The 19,390-nt window shown below is 40.4% G+C and overlaps 1 protein-coding gene across 4 annotated transcripts in view; it reads left to right on the top strand.

The window, feature by feature from the left end:
• The first annotated feature begins 13,191 nt into the window (after nt 1-13,191).
• Pik3c2g (phosphatidylinositol-4-phosphate 3-kinase catalytic subunit type 2 gamma) overlaps nt 13,192-19,390 on the top strand; it is a 332,394-nt gene continuing 326,195 nt past the window's right edge. For 2 of the 4 annotated variants that reach the window (XM_029478870.1, XM_029478872.1), the window contains exons 1-2: nt 13,219-13,268; nt 18,467-18,685. The gene's annotated coding sequence lies outside the window, so the exon portion shown is untranslated. Of the gene's footprint in view, nt 13,269-18,466; nt 18,686-19,390 lie in introns of all 4 variants that reach the window. The other 2 variants (XM_021164809.2, XM_029478871.1) reach the window with 2 other exon arrangements.

Genomic DNA, 19,390 nt, shown 5'->3' on the forward strand with positions numbered 1-19,390 from the left:
AGCCTTCAGTATCATTCTGTTGGAAATATGTTTCTAGAGTCCATTCCTAGTCACTCCTTAGTACAGTGCCTCCTACAGCTTCTTCCTCCACATCCTTTCCCCTCCGCTTACCCCCATCCAGACACGGTGTACTTGCATTTCTATGAGTTCACATGATGGCTTGTATGTGCTTGGTATGGGAAGTGGCACTATTTGGAGTTGTGGCCTTGTTGGAGTAGGTGTGTCACTGTGGGCGTGGGCTTAAGACCCTCCCTCATCCCTAGTCAATCTTCCACTAGCAGCCTTCAGATGAAGATGTAGAACTCTCAGCTCCTTCTAGACCATGCCTGCCTAGATGCTATCATGATATAGCCTTGATAATGGACTGAACCTCTGAACCTGTAAGCCAGCCCCGATTAAATGTTGTCTTTTATAAGACTTGCTTTGGTCACAGTGTCTGCTCACAGCAGTAAAACCCTATCTAAGACAGTTCACCATTTAGATTTCATAAGGACTTTGAGGAATTACTGGCCTCTATGCCCTGCATGGATTTTGAAGAGAGTGGGCTCCAGTTCCATTGAGGTTGTGGCAAAGGATAAGACATGAGTTCAGTATTTGTGATTAAACTGCGTTCCACTGTCTACACATCAAGTCCTTTTCATCTGCTTGTTCCTTGATGGACACTTTGGAGAATTATGGATGGGCGTGTAAAACATAGGAATGTGTATCTTTGCACACACTGATTTCCTCTGCTCTGAACATAAGTGAACAGTGAAATTTAACAGCATGTGCTGATTTTACCCTTTTCATTGGTTGAGGAATCTCCATGCTGCTTTCTATCAGGGCCTGCTGCATTGATTTCCCAGCAACAGTGTAATCATTTGTTTTCTCCACACCTTCTGCCTGTATCTGCATCCATAGTCTTTGGTCATAGGGACTCTGAGAAGGAGGACTGATGCCTTGCTGGGGTTTACCTGCATCTCCCTGACAAGTAGTAATGGGAGGCACTTTTTCACATCCCTGCTGGTCATGCGCCTCTTCTTTGGATTTATCATGATTTTTTTAAACCATTTTTCATTGTTTGCGATGTTTTTTTTTTCATTTTTTTTACTTTTTCTATTTTACTTTATCATGATTCATACGTGTTTGCATATGCATATATGACACATGTGTGTGTGTGGTCATGTGTGTATGTAGGTTCACAAATGCCACAGCATGTGCATGAAGGTTTAGAACAATCTCAGGGGGTCAGTTCACACCTTCCATCATGATTGGGACACGGTGTCTTGTTGTCTCTATGTGAATACTCAACACTAGCATTCCCTCTCATGGAAGCTTCCAGGGGTGATTCTCCTGCCTCAGCACTGAAGCTCTGAGATTACTGCTCCAGAATCCCTAAGTATAACCTCCTGCTTTACCTGGCTTTGGGGGATCTGAACTCAGGTTCTCCTGTTTGTAAAGCAAGCGCTTTGTCCTCTGGGCCATCTCCTCAACCGTTTTCATAATGCCCTGAAATTAATACCTTTTCATATATGTGCTTTCATATACGTGTGTGTGTGTGCGTGTGTGTATTTCCCATGCTTGTGTGTTTATCTCTGTCTTTTGATTATTGTTTCCTTTGCTATAGGGACAGGTTTTAGTTGGATTTAGTTAGTAATAATGTATATTTATTTTGGATTTCTGTGCTTGAGAGGGGTGTGTCCTGCCTAAATATTTCTTTCCAGTTTCAAGGTTAGGAAAATGTTCATGTTTTCCTACTTTGAAATCTTGTGTTTAAGTCTTTCATCCATTTGAACTTTAACTGTTATGATTGAGGAATTCTTTGGATAGTTAACACATTTTTGCCAGTAAGACCAGCTGGCAGGATGATCCCCCCTCCAATACATTTTCCTTGCACTTCAGTGAACTAACAGCTGACTGTTAGTGTTTGCCTCTAAACTCTCTACTCTCTATCACTGGTCTGCATACGTCTCCATGGCAGAACCATGCCATTTTGATTGCTACAGCTTTATAGCACATTTCAAAATTATGCATGAAATGTCTCTCTTTATTCTTTGGGCTCAAGGCCACTTCAGCTATTCAGGGTTGTTTTGTGGTTTCATAGAAAATCTACAGTCATTTTTGTTATTTGCATGAAGAGTACCACTGGTCGTCTGACTAGAAACGCACTGAACCCTCCAATTCTTTGCTCAGGGAAGAGAGAGCTGCCGTTTAATTGCCCACTCGACAGAGAGCTTCAGACACATCAATTTAAGTGCATGTAGGGAAGGAATTCTGAACTCTGTTAGGCTATTCAGCTGGAACAAAATACTTGAGAAAATGAAATTATGGCAAAAGAAAAGGTTGGTTTGGGCCACAGATTCGTAGGTCCTAGCTCCTGGTTGCTTGGTCATGTAGCTTTGGGGATATGGAGTCCAGCATTCCACAGAAGAAAACTTTAGGGCACTGTAGCGCCGGATGGGAAGAGAGAAGAGAATGGCAGGCTCCCATGCAATGCCTTCACAGGTATGTTCAGGTTGACCCAACTTCCTTCCCTGAGGCCCTGCACACCAGGTTTTCAAACAGCGCCACCAATCGGCAAACAGGTGTATAACACGCGAGTCTTTGGTGAGCATTTACTGTCCAAGGTATAAAATACTTTGTTTTTTAACTTCCCTAAGCAGTAATTTCACAAGTTCAGTCCAATGCTCACTGTATTCTTTTACAGGAGGATACTCAGGCCTGGAAATTTTGTTGCAATGGCTTGCTTTTAAAGCAAATGTGGATTTTTGTTTAGTTAAATGCTGAATGTCAGCAGAGGGTTTGGAGACAACTCCCAGCATAAATCACTGTGCAGGAAGGTTCTCGCAGCTCAGAATCTCTAACATGTAAAATACAGCCACTCTGAGTCCCTTATCTATGACCACCTTGGGTCCCTGCCAACAGTGAGGTAGCCATTAACACAACTGCGTGAGCTACTGGGAAAACGGAAAAGGTTCTTCCCTCTGAGGGAAACAATCTACTTCCTATAACATTGTTGGTAGGCCATAATTTGTTTTAGGCAGAAAAGGCAATGACGAAATTGATCATATCTGCCAGTAGCTGAGAACTGGGCATGAGTGGACACGGCGGGCGCGAGGTGAAGAATGTGTTTTCAGAGACACCGAGATACTTACTTGCTGTGTGAGTTGTTGTCTCTGGTTACTCCTTTCTCCTCTTTCCCACTCAGATAGTTTGTAAATATCAGAAATCACAGTCTCTGTTTTTAGATGACGTTAAAATGAAAGACAGTGTATCTCAAACACTCTGCGACCTGGAAGGAGCGCGCTCTGCAGTGTGTGACGTGGCAGTTAAGTTCTGATCATTACGCAATCGCCAAACACCTTTTATCTCTCGTGTAAACCACAACTGAAAAGGATTTCAAGTTCAAGGAATTGAAACCCGTGAGACCACCCTTTTCCAGATAAGCTGGGGACCTGGTTTTCTTTATTTACGCAATGATTTCAACTGATTCCCTCACCATTAGAATTCTCTACCTCACCTAAATCCTATAAGGAACTGGTTACCACGCAAGGTAGCCTATCTGAGATGATTTCAGCACCCTCAGAAGGGATCTTTTTATTTTGCTGTTTTGTTTTTTCCTAAGAAGAAGGATAGTTGTCTTCCAGAAGATCACGAGAATTCACTAGAAGATTTGAAGCGAGGTGAATAAATTGAAAGATCAGATGCCTTTCGCAGCCTCATCCTCCTGGAGCTAATTTGTATTGCTTATGGTAACAGTGCCCTCCAGAGGAATTTCGTAGGAACTTGAAAGGCTAAAATGGACCTGGGAAATTTGAGGTTGTGTCAATGAGGAACGGAAATGAAAGGTTCCAAAACTAAATTAACTTTTTGACCTAACATGTCTCTTATGTAAAATTTGGTGCTCAAAGACAAAATTACATTCATAATGACAAATATACACTTCTGAATATTTCAGACAATTCGTGAATGTAAATGCATTGTTAATATACATGTGCTTAAAATTAAATAAGTAAGGAAAGGATAAAAGAATGTGATTATAAAATTAAAAATTATGATTGCACCATTTCTTTCCTTTCAGTACCCAAGCATCGTCTTCAGAAGTTAGTATGAATAAATATTAACAGTACTGAAGTCAACATAAACTATCATCATGAATTATTGAAAAGAAATTGAAATGAGGGCAACCAAAGTCATAATTACCATTAACAAGTCCAAACTGACATGATAAAACACCAACAGGTTAAAATTAGAAAAAGATATAAGAAATATTCTATGATCTCTCTATATCACTGAAACTTCCTTAATTCTTGAGTATTGTGATGATTATTTCGTGGAATTATTTGCTGTCATATCAAAGTGACTTTTTGTTTCACACCATGAATTAATTACAAGACAAAGGTCATTCGTATCCAATGATTTCTGACTCCTACACCACACACCACAGTGATCTCCTGTGTTGGACCTCTTAAAGGGGAGGTCAAGTAAGCAGAAAATAGCTGCCTTTCAGTGCTATACAAAGAACAATTATTACCGGCAGTTAAAAATTAAAACACAACATCAGAATTTCTTTCAGAGAGAAGCTGTATGGAAAAAGATCTCAGAAGGCTCTTTAGTGAGGGAATAAGGGCATCCGCCAAAGCAATCATCCTTCAAATGGCAACAATAAGAAAACTGACAACGTTTTCCCACCCCGACACCCGAGTGTCCAGTGATGAACTGTAACCTCAAACTGGGAGTCCAAAGAACCTTGCCTGCCTTAAATTCCCTTTGTTGTGTATATTTTGTCCCACAAAGGAGAAAAGGAGCTGATGTAAGCCCTATGTCTGTCCATGCATGACTGATGTGAATCTATAATTCAGTAAGTTCAAAAACTAACCGTATTAAATCATGAAAGTTACACAGTTATATAACAGGAATATGTGTACTCTTTTCACTACAGTTTTGACTTTGAAAAAAAATTCTAATCCTGGATTGGGCAAGTAACTCTGTGTGTCAAGTGATGCCTGTATGGAGCCCAAGAGTCACAGCTCAGAGATCTAGCATCCGTGTCATGCTGAGAATGGTGGCATTTTTGTTTGTTTGTTTGTTTAATTTCCAGCAATTGAGAATACACAGAGACAGACAGTCCAGGGTCCTGCTGGCCAACCAGTCTACATTCATTCATAGCGTGCTTCGGATTCAGTGAATAGATCTTATCTCAAGAAAATACAGTGGAGACTCATAAAACCAACTTCTGGACTCCACACATGCACAGAGGCAAGCACACATGTGCAAAGATATACAACACACACATACACACATATTATACAAGCACATACCACATGTACTCAAAGCAAATAGGTAAATCGATAAGAAATGGGTAAAAGTCTAGCTCCCATATCTGTGATAGGCTGTCTGGTACACATTGAAAGAAACTACACTATTTTAGCACTTATTTTCCTAGAGTCACTTATAATTAGTAATTATTACAGAATAATAATATAATTGCCAAATATAACATAACTTACCAATGTGATTGACTGTCATTGATCTTTCAAGATGTTCGTTCAAACATCTTAGAGCAAATTGCTGAGGTGCCTCATTAAAGTCAGCATTGGTACAACTTGAACAATTGGCAGTGCTTATTGGAATAAGTCTGTTACAAGAACGACAGCTTACACTGCAGGCACAGGAAGAGTGTCCGCCTATCCACACAGATCAAGAATGCACATGACGTTGTTAGGTGGCTGCTGCTCTCTCTGTTACAGCATGGCCTGCCATTTTGGTAACATGGATCATGAGTTTAGGGAACACCATTACATTGAAAAAGCGCCGGATCCTCTGTCATCCACTTCTTGTTCAGACATTCTGCTAATCTATAAGTTTTAATTTCAATCACTTATATTTCCATGTATTGAAAAAAATTCCTTTTCGTGGCTTTTATGGTTCACGACACACTTGCCAACAGAGTCAAATTACATTTTTTTTAAGCATTGCCTTTATAATGTACGCCCTGTAATAATTTCCTAGGGCATTTTCCTGAAAAGACATTCCAAGAATAGTAAAGATAGTTCTTCATATAGGGCAAGAAGAAGCAATAGGAATTCACCCATGTGTGTAAATATAGGCGATGATGCATGATTGCGTGTAGAGGTTCACTTTCACACCTGAATAGTTGCACCAGTAGTTCCTATGCACATGCAGCAAGCACACATGCATTGCACATGCAGCAAGCACACATGCATGTGTGTATAGATAACATGCAGCAAGCACACATGCATGTGTGTATAGATAACATGCAGCAAGCACACATGCATGTGTGTATCGATAATAGCTATCATTCCTGTATCAGTCATAGTTAAAGCTATTTGCCTACCATCATTTTTAAATTATTAATTACAAATATTCGAACCTAGTTACTTTTGAAATTTAGTTTATAATCATAAACGCTTTAACAGTTTGCTCAGATATTTGACTTTTCCTGTTAAACTACCATACCGTCAAATTAGAATGTAATTTAATTATTTTTTATTATTGTCATGATATGGTTTTTGGTGTTTCCAATGTAACAATAGAATGGCTTTATATAATTTCTCATGAAAATACAGCTCTTAAGATGGCACAGTAGTTAAAAGCACTGGCTGTTCTTCCATAGGACCTAGGTTTGATTCCAGCACTCACATGGCAGCTCACGACTGTATGTAACTCCTGTTTCAAAGGTGAAGACACCCTCTTTTCTCCTCTTCGAGTGCCAGTCAGACATATAGTACACAGACATCTTTAAGAATCAATGAAAATGTATTTTACCTAAGGATTATGTAATTTATTTCAACGGACATCTCATTAGATAATTTTTAGTCACACCCCCACACTGATTACTTTTCATCTTTACTTATTTTCCAATTTTAATTTTAAAAGTTACCATTGTTTAGGGCATATTCAGTAATATGCAAGCCTGAGAACTGAGCTCAGTCCTCAAGAACTCACAAAGAAATGCTGCATGTAATGGAACATACGTGTAATCCCAGCACTGGGAAGGTAGACACAGTTCCTGAACTCTTTGCTTAGCCAGCCTAGCCCACATAGTGAAGTCCTGGCCAAGTGAGAGAACCTGCTTACAGCATGGTACAGACCGAGGAGACACCTAAATATCCAGCCTCGTCCTCCCTATTCATGCACGTGCCCAAGGTAGTGCTACACCCTTACACACATGCAAACTCACAGGAGTCATGTAATACGCGTAGCTTCTACGTGAACTGAGATCATCACAAGGTTTCCCTATTTGGTTGAAATATGTTACCATAATTAATGAATTTCAATAATGAGAACATTGTAAGATTAAAGTAAACTTGGTTAAGATTGATGTTTGAGTTCTTACAAAAAGGCTGCGTACAAAAATTTTGCGTGTATATTCAAAAATTAAACTATAGTTTCTATTTGTTGGCATCTATGGCAATTTATTTATTTTTCTCTAACCATATTATTAGGGTGACTTCATAAGGGAGTTAGTTAGTAAACATGCATCTTTTTCAATCTCTAAAACGATTCAGTAGGTTAAGTGCTTGCCCTATTATGTATGAGAACAGGACATGAGTTGGGACCCCAGTACCCACATAAAAGCCAGGTTTGGCACCCAATACCTGTAGGAACTCTGACACTAAGGTACCAAAGACAGGAGGATCTCAGGGGTTCACTGCACAGTCTAGTTAAAATAGTGAGCTCCAGATACAGTAAAGGGTTATGACATCTCTATAATCCTGTACTACCATAGCTAAAGAATTAAGGACAGAGAGGATATCTCAATAGAGAGAGACGTTGAATGTTGACCTGTGGGTTCTATGCACACACATACAGATGAGCAAACACACAAACCCCTGCATTCTTGCACATCCATCACACACATAAACTGAAAGTTATAGTTTTTATTTTTTCCCCTCCACAGCTTCTGGTCACTTCCTTGGACAGCTCTTACAAGATGTAGATTTCCTTGCAAGTTTTAGATTTAACTTGAAATCTTCTTGAGTTTTTCTTGAATTCCCTACCATAATTTCATGATGTTCTACCTGAACATGTGTTCAGGTTTTGCATCTAACCCTTAGCTTCTTTCCTTCACTGCATCGCCGAGAATTTTCTTGTCCTTCTTAAGAAATCTGATGACCAAGCCGGGCGTGGTGGCGCACGCCTTTAATCCCAGCACTCGGGAGGCAGAGGCAGGCGGATTTCTGAGTTCGAGGCCAGCCTGGTCTACAAAGTGAGTGCCAGGACAGCCAGAGCTACACAGAGAAACCCTGTCTCGAAAAACCAAAAAAAAAAAAAAAAAGAAAGAAAGAAAGAAATCTGATGACCGAGCTATATGACTCATGGCACCCATTTTTTTTAAGTAAAGAATACATTTTTCATCAGCTCAAATGTCAGTTGTATGGAGGCGCGAGCTTTAATGCAGCAGTATACATATACTTAATTTTAATGGGTGAAGCACTTGCATTCACTAACCATCTGCCACTGTAACAAATGCCTAAGATAAATTCACTTAAAAGAAAGAAGGATTTAGTTTTAGCTCGTGATTTCAATTCATGGCAGTTGACTCTATTCCTCTTGGCAAGTAGTGAGACAGAACAGCATGTTGGGATTATGTGACAAAGCTGGCTGCTCACTTGGTGGTGGTTGGGAAGAAAAGTCAGAGTGCAAGGGTTTGGGATCATAACAACCCTGCAAAGTCCTGTTCCAATGCGTTAACTTCCTCCTCTTAATATTAACTCTTACCATGTGAACCATCTCCCAATACACCAAAACAACAAGACTTTAACGCAAGGATATTTCACTAAACATTTCAGACTCAAGATACAGAAGCACTCATGTTAGATAAACATATGCAGATGACAAAGACTGTACAGAAAGATGTGAACAATATTATCAAGGGTATTTACAGACACAGTGTATAGTATCATGTTCCCATGAGGTATATGGCTTGGTGTGTAAGTCAGAGATCTTTATAAAAACTAAACGTATTTCTAGAAAGGATAAACTGGCTGATAAGGTGGCTCAGATGTCATGAATATGTACTGTTCTTGCAGAGAACCCAAGTTCAGTTTCCAGCACCCACATCAGATATTTTTTGTCCTTTTGTAATTCTGTGTCCTGGGAGATCTGGTTCCTCTCTTCCCCATGGGCACCCCCATGTGTAAGGACAAAAACTCAAGCCAACACACAATACACAATAGTAGAGCACTTCCCTACTTGCATTGCTGGGGGACCACCCTGGCGTCTTGGGGTTCAGAGCTGATGTGGAACACAGAGTTGGATGATCTCTGGCCTTACAGCTCTCTCTCTAACTGCACTGGAGGCTAGAAGCTGATGGCTTCTGGAAACTTAACACTCTGCTGTTAGTCTGTGTCTGAAAACTGCTGGCCTCTTTTCTCTTTAACCCTCTGTGCTTAAATAAGTACTGGGAAAACTTAACTCTTTAACTCTTTTATTATTTGTGCTTAAATAAGCACTAATTTCTGGTGAATTAACACAGGCTGTTAGCACCAGGAAGTTAAGGTTTTATTGTTACACTCCCTTTCTCTGGTGAGTCAGCCAGGAGCCCTTTCCTGGCCAGGCAAGAGTCTTGGATCTCATTCAATTGGTTTTTATGGTTTTGGTTTTTTGGTTTTTTGTTTTTCCCAGCGAGAAAAGAAAGGAAAGCAAAGGCATCATTTGCACCAGACAACACACACACACACACACACACACACACACACACACCAGATGAGATGGAAAATGGCTACACTACTTTTCTTTATTGGATTCAGCTTTTTATAGCTTTTAGACAAAAGTTGTCTATGTGAGAAAGAATTACCTCATAGATTAATTGTTACAAAAAAGGGGAGTTACAGAAAGGTATCAATAATACGTTCAAAGCAGTGTTTCATACTGTAAGCTCATTATAAGTTCCAAACAGCAGTTTTTACATGGCCTTGCCTTATCACAGTGCATATCTGTTGGGAACTTAAAAGGGGGCCCAGGGGAAGAGGGGGAAGGGAAAACCCACACCCCGCCAGAGTTCCACCTAGTCTCTGGTCTGTCAGGGATTGGAGGGCTGCTATCTACCTTCCACTTATCCCCAGGTGGGCATCTAAGCCTCTGACCTGCTCTTGGGGGAGGGGTGGCAAGGGGCAGCCCTACCTGGGATTCCCAGAGCTACTTTGCTAAAGCCACCTGGGTTGTTGGGCAGAGGGATGAGGGAAGAGAGGTTCCCAACACCTGCGAGAGTGAGTGCAGCGGATCTAGACTGGAGCACAGGAAGGCCTTCTAATGGGAGATTAGAAATGGCTCATTACGAGAAAGTCTGTCCCATCCTCCAAGCACAGTGGGCCTTGATGAGCAGAGACATTCTATGGTTTTAGAGCTTTATTATAGAAAGGCAGGGAGAGAGAGAGAAGGGAGAGGGAGGGAGAGAGAGAGAGAGAGAGAGAGAGAGAGAGAGAGAGAGAGAGAGAGAGAGAGAGAGAGAGAGAGAGAGAGAGAGAGAGAGAGAGAAAGTAAAGGCTAGAGAGAAAGAGAGTAAGAGAGAGGAGAGAGGAGAGAAGACAAAGAGAGAGGAGAGAGGGGGTGAGAGTGAGGGGTAAGAGGGAGAATAGTAAGAGAGCAAGCAGGGGCTGAACAACCCTTTTTATAGTCTTTACTGTTGCTAGGTAACTGGGGAGGAGTTTAGCCTGAAGGTCAGAAGCTTGGAACATTGTCTATGTGACTTTTAGCCATGATTCTCTTGTGGGGGCTGTTGGTGGGGGGGCAGTAACTTAGGCAGGATCCAGAGTTCCAGGAGCATGAGGGAACACCATGTCATGAAGGTGAATTATCACCTTCGGGGTTCAGACCTCAGCTCAACTGGAGACTAGCCTGTAGCCCAATTCCCCACACATATCTATGGCTTCATCTTTGGACATGATGTTTTTCCTTCAACACAAATTCATCCCAGGCCTATTTCTGGTTTTGGAGTAATTATGAGAGCTCATTATAGTTCTTATTATGCAGCCTTTACTTATTATTATGACAAGTGGACACATTTTATTCCTGATGTTAGCTTTATTACATCTTTCTAGCAAAATAACTGATACCATCTCTTCAAACTGTCCTGCTAAGAGTATTCGGATCAAAACAGGAATCCTTTAAAATCATTAGGTGATCTAAACACCATTAATTTGAAATTATGCAATTATTGATTAATGATTGAGTTATTAAAATTCATCTTTATGTTGAACTGCACGAAGCCTGCTCAATAGAGTGGACAAATACCTAGTAACCCCTAAGGTATGTAAAGATGACAGGAAAAGCATATCAGCTGCAAGAAGCAATCCTGGGATGAAGTCTCTTGGGGCCTTGTTTCTCAAAGCTCACCCATCAAAAACCATACAAAGATGGTGGGCTACCTACAGGAAGGTTACCAGCTAGCCATAGCCTTTCCTAGATGGCTCCTAGCAATGCATGAATCCCAATATATCATTCCAGGAACCACGTGAATTACATACAGCAGTTTTTACTCTCAGCACTCCAGCCAGAGAATGCTAGCTCTGAAGGCCTGTGGTATCCTCTGACACATGCATGCATTTAAAGGCCAAGTTTTTGTGAAATGATCACTGCATCGCCAGGAAAAGCAAACACAGAATAGTTTGAACAGAGAGCTAAATCAACCCTCTTCAGAGTGAAAAGAATACTATTTCTTCCCTTTAAATGTATATGTATTATTTACTTGATGTATGTATGTGTGTGACTGTGTAAAAGTATGTGAATCTCACAGGCAAGTACATACTGTGTCCAGAAAGGACATCAGATCCCCCCTGGGGTAAAGGCTGTTGTGAGCTGCATGTGGAAGGCTGAGTCCTCTCCCTACTCAGCAAGTGCTTTTAACTGCCAAGCCATCTCTTTAGCCTCAAAGATGCCATGTGTCACCATTGTCACTCAGGAACTGGCTAGACAGACTTTTTAGTGTTGGGTCCTTGGGGTCCTCAGAACTGAAAGAGTCAGATTGCAATTTCAGGAAAAGGAACTGAGAAAACTCCCTGCCTCCAGCCAAAATCCACCTGTGGAGTGAAAGGTTAAATTTTGTAAATGCTGTGTCTGTCACTCTGAACTTCCTATGACCTGAGAGCTTCAAGATTCAGGTCACTGTTGAACTTCACAAATATGGCTAGTTTGGCTTGTGAAACGAAGTATAGCAATATTTGTAACACGATGTGGCCCAGCAAATCTGACTCTTCCAAGTAAACAAAGCTCCATGTTTCCAAGTCATAGCAGTATATAATGTTGGAAAATAATTAGTGATTTTAATGTAATTCTGCATGAGCTGTTTACTAGTTGGATTACTGCTTCAATGTTGTAACTAATATTTAAGAAATTGCTATTTGAGGACTTTTTGTATAATATTAAGTAGCAATATCCACAGGACCAAAACCGATAGTAAAACAGTCGTCCCTTTCTAAACAGATAAAGCAGAGAGGCTGAGTATGAAAGTATATTACATTCTGATAAAAAAATCAAAACCAGTCATTGAAATCCAATTATTCATAATTTTCATAAAGTTTTAAAATGAATGCCAATATGTTCCTTTGTTTGTTTATGACACACATAGCACATTTTTACAAAATGTCTAGTTATTTCACTATGTGGTATTGGACACTGGTGTTTAAGTTGAATTGACAAATGCATGTTTTACATGTTTTTCTATTTTAATTTAATATAATTTAATTTCACATATGCTATGTCTCAAGCCATGGACACTCTCTTCAATGATGTTAAACTTCAAGATTATTTTTAAAAATTGTTACCAGAAAGTTTCCAGCAGAGCTGAATAGAACTCTAAACCTGAAGAGTCAGTAGAAGTAAAGAGAAGTCAGAGACGAGACCCGCGCTGCCAGCACCGTCTGTGTAAGAGTCTCACAGGCTACTAGCATCTAAGAGGCCTGGCAAGCCGCTCTTCTGTTGGAACCTTCCATGCCTCTTCTAGGAAGTTGGTGAAACAACAAGGTTTAAACACCCAGTTTATTGTAACCACTCATTGCCTGCCCTGCTCAGCTGCCGCAAAAACAGGTGTTGACGGAAACGAAACAGGAAAATGTGAGAGAGTAGTCGTACCAGTCACTTACGGTGCTCAAACAAATCCCGGAGAGCGTGCAGTCTTACTTGCTGTAGCAGCTGATAAGATAAGCCGACAGTGAACAACCCCCTTTGGTGATTAGTAAATTATTACCCACAGCCCGAGCTACCGGCCGCTTCCTCTTGGCATTCCTGATGGCGGAGGAAGAAAAGACGGGGCGAAACACATGAAGGTACGGTCTACTGCGAGACATTGTAGTGGGATTATCAATGCGATGTTTGCTAAAGACAGTTGTAGAAATTCCTGATCCCTTTAAAAGTGTGAATTCTTAAATGCAATTAGGAATGTATAAACAAAAATTCCCTTTCTTTCTCTCTTGCTTCTCTGGGTATGGGCTAATTTCCAACACTGTCTTCAGGAATACCACATGAAAGGGCAGGAGATAGCAAGAATTATCACTGCCATAATTTCATTTTTGAGGTTCATGGTAAAAATAAATTTTAAAGACTCAGAAAGGTCAAATTATATGTCACGATAGAGCCTTACTTTCACCTGTTCCAAAGAGCAAGTGTAAAGAAAGGATAGGATGCTGTAAAAGAATTCAAGCTACTGATGACAGCTGCAGGCACTGACTCTGCGCATGCAGAACTGAAGCCCAGTCACGATGGGTGACTGCTGCGCTCTCAAGATGCCAACAGCAAGAAAAGAGCCTCATTATCCCTATGCTGTCAATTATCACTTTGCGTCTGTTAGTTTGTGAAAATGGCTTCCATGTGAACCGCATAATCCCATTGGCTATTTCCCCTCATTGCCAAACAGAGTTTCAAATCTGAGACCTTTTTCCGTGACGGATACAAACTTTCATTTTACTAATGTGAGTTACACTTGTGGGATGAAAAGCGAAATTCTCCGCACTGTGGAAAATATGTAAAGATACCCATAAAGCAAGTTTTAAGAACATTCTAGGTATTACAGTAGACAATATGATTTAGTGTTGATATAAACAAGACTGCTGTAAGTTTGCAAAGGTCTGGGCTTCAAAACCACTAGATAGTTGCACATAGAAAAATCAATTTATTAAAGTCAGTGTTTAAAATATATACAAAGAAAAAAGTACAGAATTCTGACAGGAAACTAAAGAAGTTAAAATTCATAAGAAGAAACAAGAGAGGCTGTGCGTGCGTGTGTGTGTGTGTGTGTGTGTGTGCATGTGTGTGCATGTGTGTGTATGTGTGTATATATATATTAAAAGACAGAGAAAGAAATAGAAAGAACAAAAAAATTCTCTCAAAGTTTCAAAATTCTTTGGAATAAATTTGCTAAGATATTTAGTTGTAAGAAGTGAAAAAGCTGTTTCCAGATTAATGGCAAAATAAATTTCAAGCATAAATATGTCTTGTATGTATATGTTACAGTTACAGTTATAAAGTTGAGGCCTCTGGAAGATTGAGTCCTTGAGATTATCGCTTTGGTTGCAGCTTACACAAACCAGTCAGAACTAAGCGAATTGAAAGCGAAGCACAGCAAATCCTAAAGACAGACATGTGGGTGTTTCCAGAGCGAGGCAGTGATGTGACTGCCCTTAGGGCAGGTTAGCAATGAGCCATGACTAAACGATTGGACCAGGGTAAAGAGCAAACTACGCCACTGTAGACCCGGAAGGCAAGAGGTCAGCTAATGTGAATCTGTGCAGGCGAGCTCTCTGACAGACAGGTCTCTGTGTCTTCTCAGGGGCCGACTTCCATGGAGACTCAGTGATTAGTGCAAACTAACAAGAATCAGCAAAGTTTATATAGTACATAATCTATCCCCATATTTCCCAGATATCAATATGAAAGTCTGATAGATCATTATTAATATGATGGAGGGAAATGAGAAGTATGTCAAACAGAACTCAGTAAGTTCAGAGAGGACTTGGCTCTGACGTGACTTCTGAGTCCTTCCGATGTCCTTAATTCAAAGTACTTCGCTTATTAGGTCCTTACATTTTGATTTTTTTTTCTCAAATCCCAACATAAATAGAACACTCATTTTGAAGACTATATTTACCCAACTCCAGTAACTTCCCAACACAGAAATTATCAGTGGCTCCTTTCCAAATGCTTTTTTTTTTTTTTAATATCAGAGCTCGTGGTATTTTCTTGAATACATAAAATGGACACACAGTTGAATCAAATCAGAATTCTTAAGAAACTGCATGCTTCGTTTGATTCTGGTAATGAGAATCAGGAAAGGCCAACTGTTTCCTGTCCCAGGCAAACCAAACGAATAACTTGTAATTAGTGAAAACCCAGTAACTGTTGGGAGTGCTAGAGGTCAGCTTGTCCTGAATGGTACTGAGCCTGACTTCAGGAGGCAAGCTTGCCGCCCTCAGCGCTAATCCTTCCACCCACAAATGGGAAGCAGCGACTGGAGAAGCTTTTCGAGTCCACAAGGTGGCGCTCTCCAACAGTTAAAAGAAAGTTTGCTTCCCTGAGAGAAAAGATGCAAGATCATTTACAACCACCTTAGATGAAATTTGGAAAACAGAACACAGAATCGCCCCGTTTTCCTCTCCTCAAGCCGAGTAAAACTATGCATACGTTCCCTTTCCTGTGATCTCACCCGCTGTCTGGAAAACAGCTGTACACAGACGTTTAGATATTTCAAATAAGGAAAATAGACAAATGAACAAAATTGTTATTATTAGAAAAAATGTATCAGTTTGATCCAAAAGTATGTCGACTTCTGCTTTGTTTCTTTGTATTGTTAGTGCTCGGCTAGTACATCCGTATGAATGTCATTTTGGGTCATATAACTGCACACTAAAATCTATGTGATGACCATAGAAATTATAGATGACCGTAGAAAGTTATAATTAGAGTCAGTTGTCAAAAATGAGAATACAAAACTTCAGCTGTAGGGACAAAAAGGAAGCCGGGGGGGGGAGATTATTTATTCTGAGAAGAGAGCAAAAGTTCTCCGGAGTCACATGTGGCACCGAGGGTTAAGATACTGACTTTAACAAATTGTTCTATGTGCAAAGGTCTAGCGTGTCTGCGGAGCCTGGAATTTTGCAAGCTAGAGACGCGCATTGCTGTCAGTTCGATATCATCATAGTGGTTCTCTAATTCACCTCGCCCAAACTCCTCCTCCCACCACTGTTCCCTGGCCCTTCTTTCCCTTAATAATCACCCCCTGCTGCTTCCTCAAGTCAGGAACTGCATCACCAACACCCTTTTCCCAAAATATGTAAAAGCAAGGTTTGGACTTTTCAAACCTTGACCATCGGACTCCTGTGATTTTTAGTTTCAGCATACCACAGATTGTATAAATATTCACAACACATCTACTTTTTAGGAACTGGGAGGAATTACCTATATGATACCAGTAATTTTTCTTAAATAAAAATAATGATAGTATTCAAATTACATATGGGGTTTGGACAATCAGCAGGACTATATACCTGAAACACACCCCTGAAAACCATAAGTTATTCAACTGTGTGAAAACACACAACTGGGTTTCCTCTTTAAATTCTATTAAAATTATAGTTATCTCCTGGAAAAGTATATTTTAGAAAAGGGACGACGCTCAGTTGAAAACTGTAGGTATGACTTGCCAAATAAAATGTTTGGAAATAGGTAGGTTTAATTTTTTTTGGTCATAGACAAAAATATTACAAATCTATAAGGAGTGCAGATTGGTCCAGAGCATGACCTAGGGTGGAGCTGTCAGGATGCATTTCTCTGGCTGCCAATTCTCACAGGCAAAAGAGGGCAAAGTCACACTGTTACTCCATTGCTGTTGTTGTTTTATTAGGTAGGTGTACTTGAGGATTTATGCACTGTAAAGTACCACAGGAGTGTAATTCCGTCCAGATACAGAGCAATTCAACAAACCCATGAAGACATCCCTCAAACATCCTCCATTTAAGCCCCATCCCTCTCTCCGGGGGCAGTTGCTGTTTAATTTTTCTGCTGATAGGGTTCAAACATGCTACCTTTCCCATTACAACAACTGACGATTCATAGAATTAGGAATGTCACCCTCTAACCTTCTCCTGACCTCTACCCCTAAAGTAGATTAAACAGCAGCACTGGCCTTTCCTTCAAAGTAGGGAGTAAGGCTCACATGCCAGAAGAAATGTCTTTATCTCTAAAGACACAGGGACAAATGAGACGTGCTATTTATTATTGTTAGCTCACACTCTGCTGATGTCGAATCACATTTCTGCAGAGCTATACCCTTCTTCACCAAACCTAGCCACACATGCTGGCGATACACAAGTGGGTCTGTTTCTTTGGGTCTTCATTTATGAAAGGTCTTATGCAGTGTACAACTTTTATCAACTAAACCTGTCATCCTCTCTCTTGTTAATCTGCCTCCTATTAGGTAACGTTGACAGGAACCATGACATAAAGAAATTACATTTTCTCCCTTACATGATCATCCAATTTTATTTCTACTTTTATAGATCTTTGAGATTATCCTGTCCAGATGGTCTTTAATTTACTCTGACAGGCAATGAAAAGTCCTGGTGCCCCAGTGTGTTCCTAGGCTTGATCAAGTATATAGAATGTAAGAGCGGATTACGCCTGTTCTTTGACAAAAGGGAGTCATGAATATGCATCATATTAATTCTATAGCTGCAGTTATAGTTTTTTCTCTTGTCTAAAGATTTGAAATAATCTTTTTCTGTTCTTGTCCAAACACTAAAATAATTAGAGTCGGGGCCTAATTCCTAATTCTGAAAATCAACACTGGACAGTAACATTGTAAAATTTTCAACTGGATGCTCCCTTTCTGCAGTATATTTTTAGAAATAACTAATTTCAATAGAATTTAGTAAGCAGATATTGTAGATTTTCACATCCCTTTTTGTTTGGGGATCAAACTCAGAACTTCAAATTTTCATGGTAAGCCTTTATTTATTTATTTATTTATTTATTTATTTATTTATGCAAGTAAATGTCAATAAAATAATTACTTGAACCCATAAGTGTAGATTAAGGGAGTTAATAGAGATTTAATCTGTGTTCTGAAAAACAAAAAAAAAAAACCAAAAAAACAAAAAGTAGAACACCATAAACTAGACCTGATCTCTCCTCTGTGGTCTCACTCTCTAGTATGAGCCAGCATTTGAGCTTTCTTCTCAGCCCCAGATCACCCACATCTACAGTAAAGAAGGGGTGTGCCTTGGGACCAGGGTGCAGACAGAGGGAAGAATGCAAGAGAGATCGTTGAGGTGTTGTTGGTTTCTGTGGAAGGAGAGGATGAAGGATGCTGAGGATCAAGTTGCAGCTGACTCACCCGAGATGCAGTAATGCACGTGCCCGTGGGCACCTCTGCTCCATACACATGCTCAGTATTAAAAGTCCCTTGCAGGGAAAGGGAGACTAGAGAAAGAAGGAAAACAGACAATTTGATCCTTGTCATTTCTCCACACAGTACAAATCCTATTGGAAAGGAGTTTTAAGCATTCCCTGCCTGGGCAGGGACACCAGGTCCTTGACTGAGTGGCATGCACATCATCAGGGTAGGGGAGAGACGCATCTATTGTTCCTCTGTCTCTTCTCTTTGAGATCCTCTGTCCATGCAGCCAACGGAGATGAGTTGCTTGTGGCCAGCTTGACTGATCCACACATCCCCGGGTAGTGTCAACATTCAGTAAGTGAATTTTGTATTCTAATTTATCCATTACACTCTGAGAACTGTTTGTTTATCTGATAGTCATCTTCTGCGGACAAAGTGACAAATCGTATCCTCCCTCGAGCTCTGCACATGTGACTCTGTTCTGTAGACAGCTTTAACGGTCAGGCACACACTACTTTTTTCCAGATCAGTGAGAGTCTCACAAAAACTTAGCATTCTTCTGGTCTGGTTGCCAACAATCAGATCCCTGAACAAATAACCACAACAGAAGAGCTAATTCCCAGGCAATGGCGTGATGCCTTCAGACTCTCTTTCCCTATTTACTGGTTTATCCATTTAGAACACTTTGCTCTCCCTCAATTTAAGGGTGTGCATTTTAAAGCTATCTGAAAATATCCATTCAGATAAGAAAACATCATCCTTAGTCTGGCCTCTGAAACCAGACTGACTCAGTAACTGACCTGCTTTTTTTTTTTAATTGGGTATTTATTTCTTTTACATTTCCAATGCTATCCCAAAAGTACCCCACACGCTCCCCCACCCACTCCCCCACCTACCCACTCACACTTCTTGGCCCTGACATTCCCCTGTACTGGGGCATATAAAGTTTGCACGACCAATGGAGAAGTTTGCAAGTCCAATGGGCCTCTCTTTCCAGTGATGGCCGACTAGGCCATCTTCTGATACATATGCAGCTAGAGACAAGAGCTCCAGGGTACT

The sequence above is a fragment of the Mus caroli genome, chromosome 6, assembly GCF_900094665.2.
Source record: "Mus caroli chromosome 6, CAROLI_EIJ_v1.1, whole genome shotgun sequence".
NCBI classification, from domain to species: domain Eukaryota; kingdom Metazoa; phylum Chordata; class Mammalia; order Rodentia; family Muridae; genus Mus; species Mus caroli.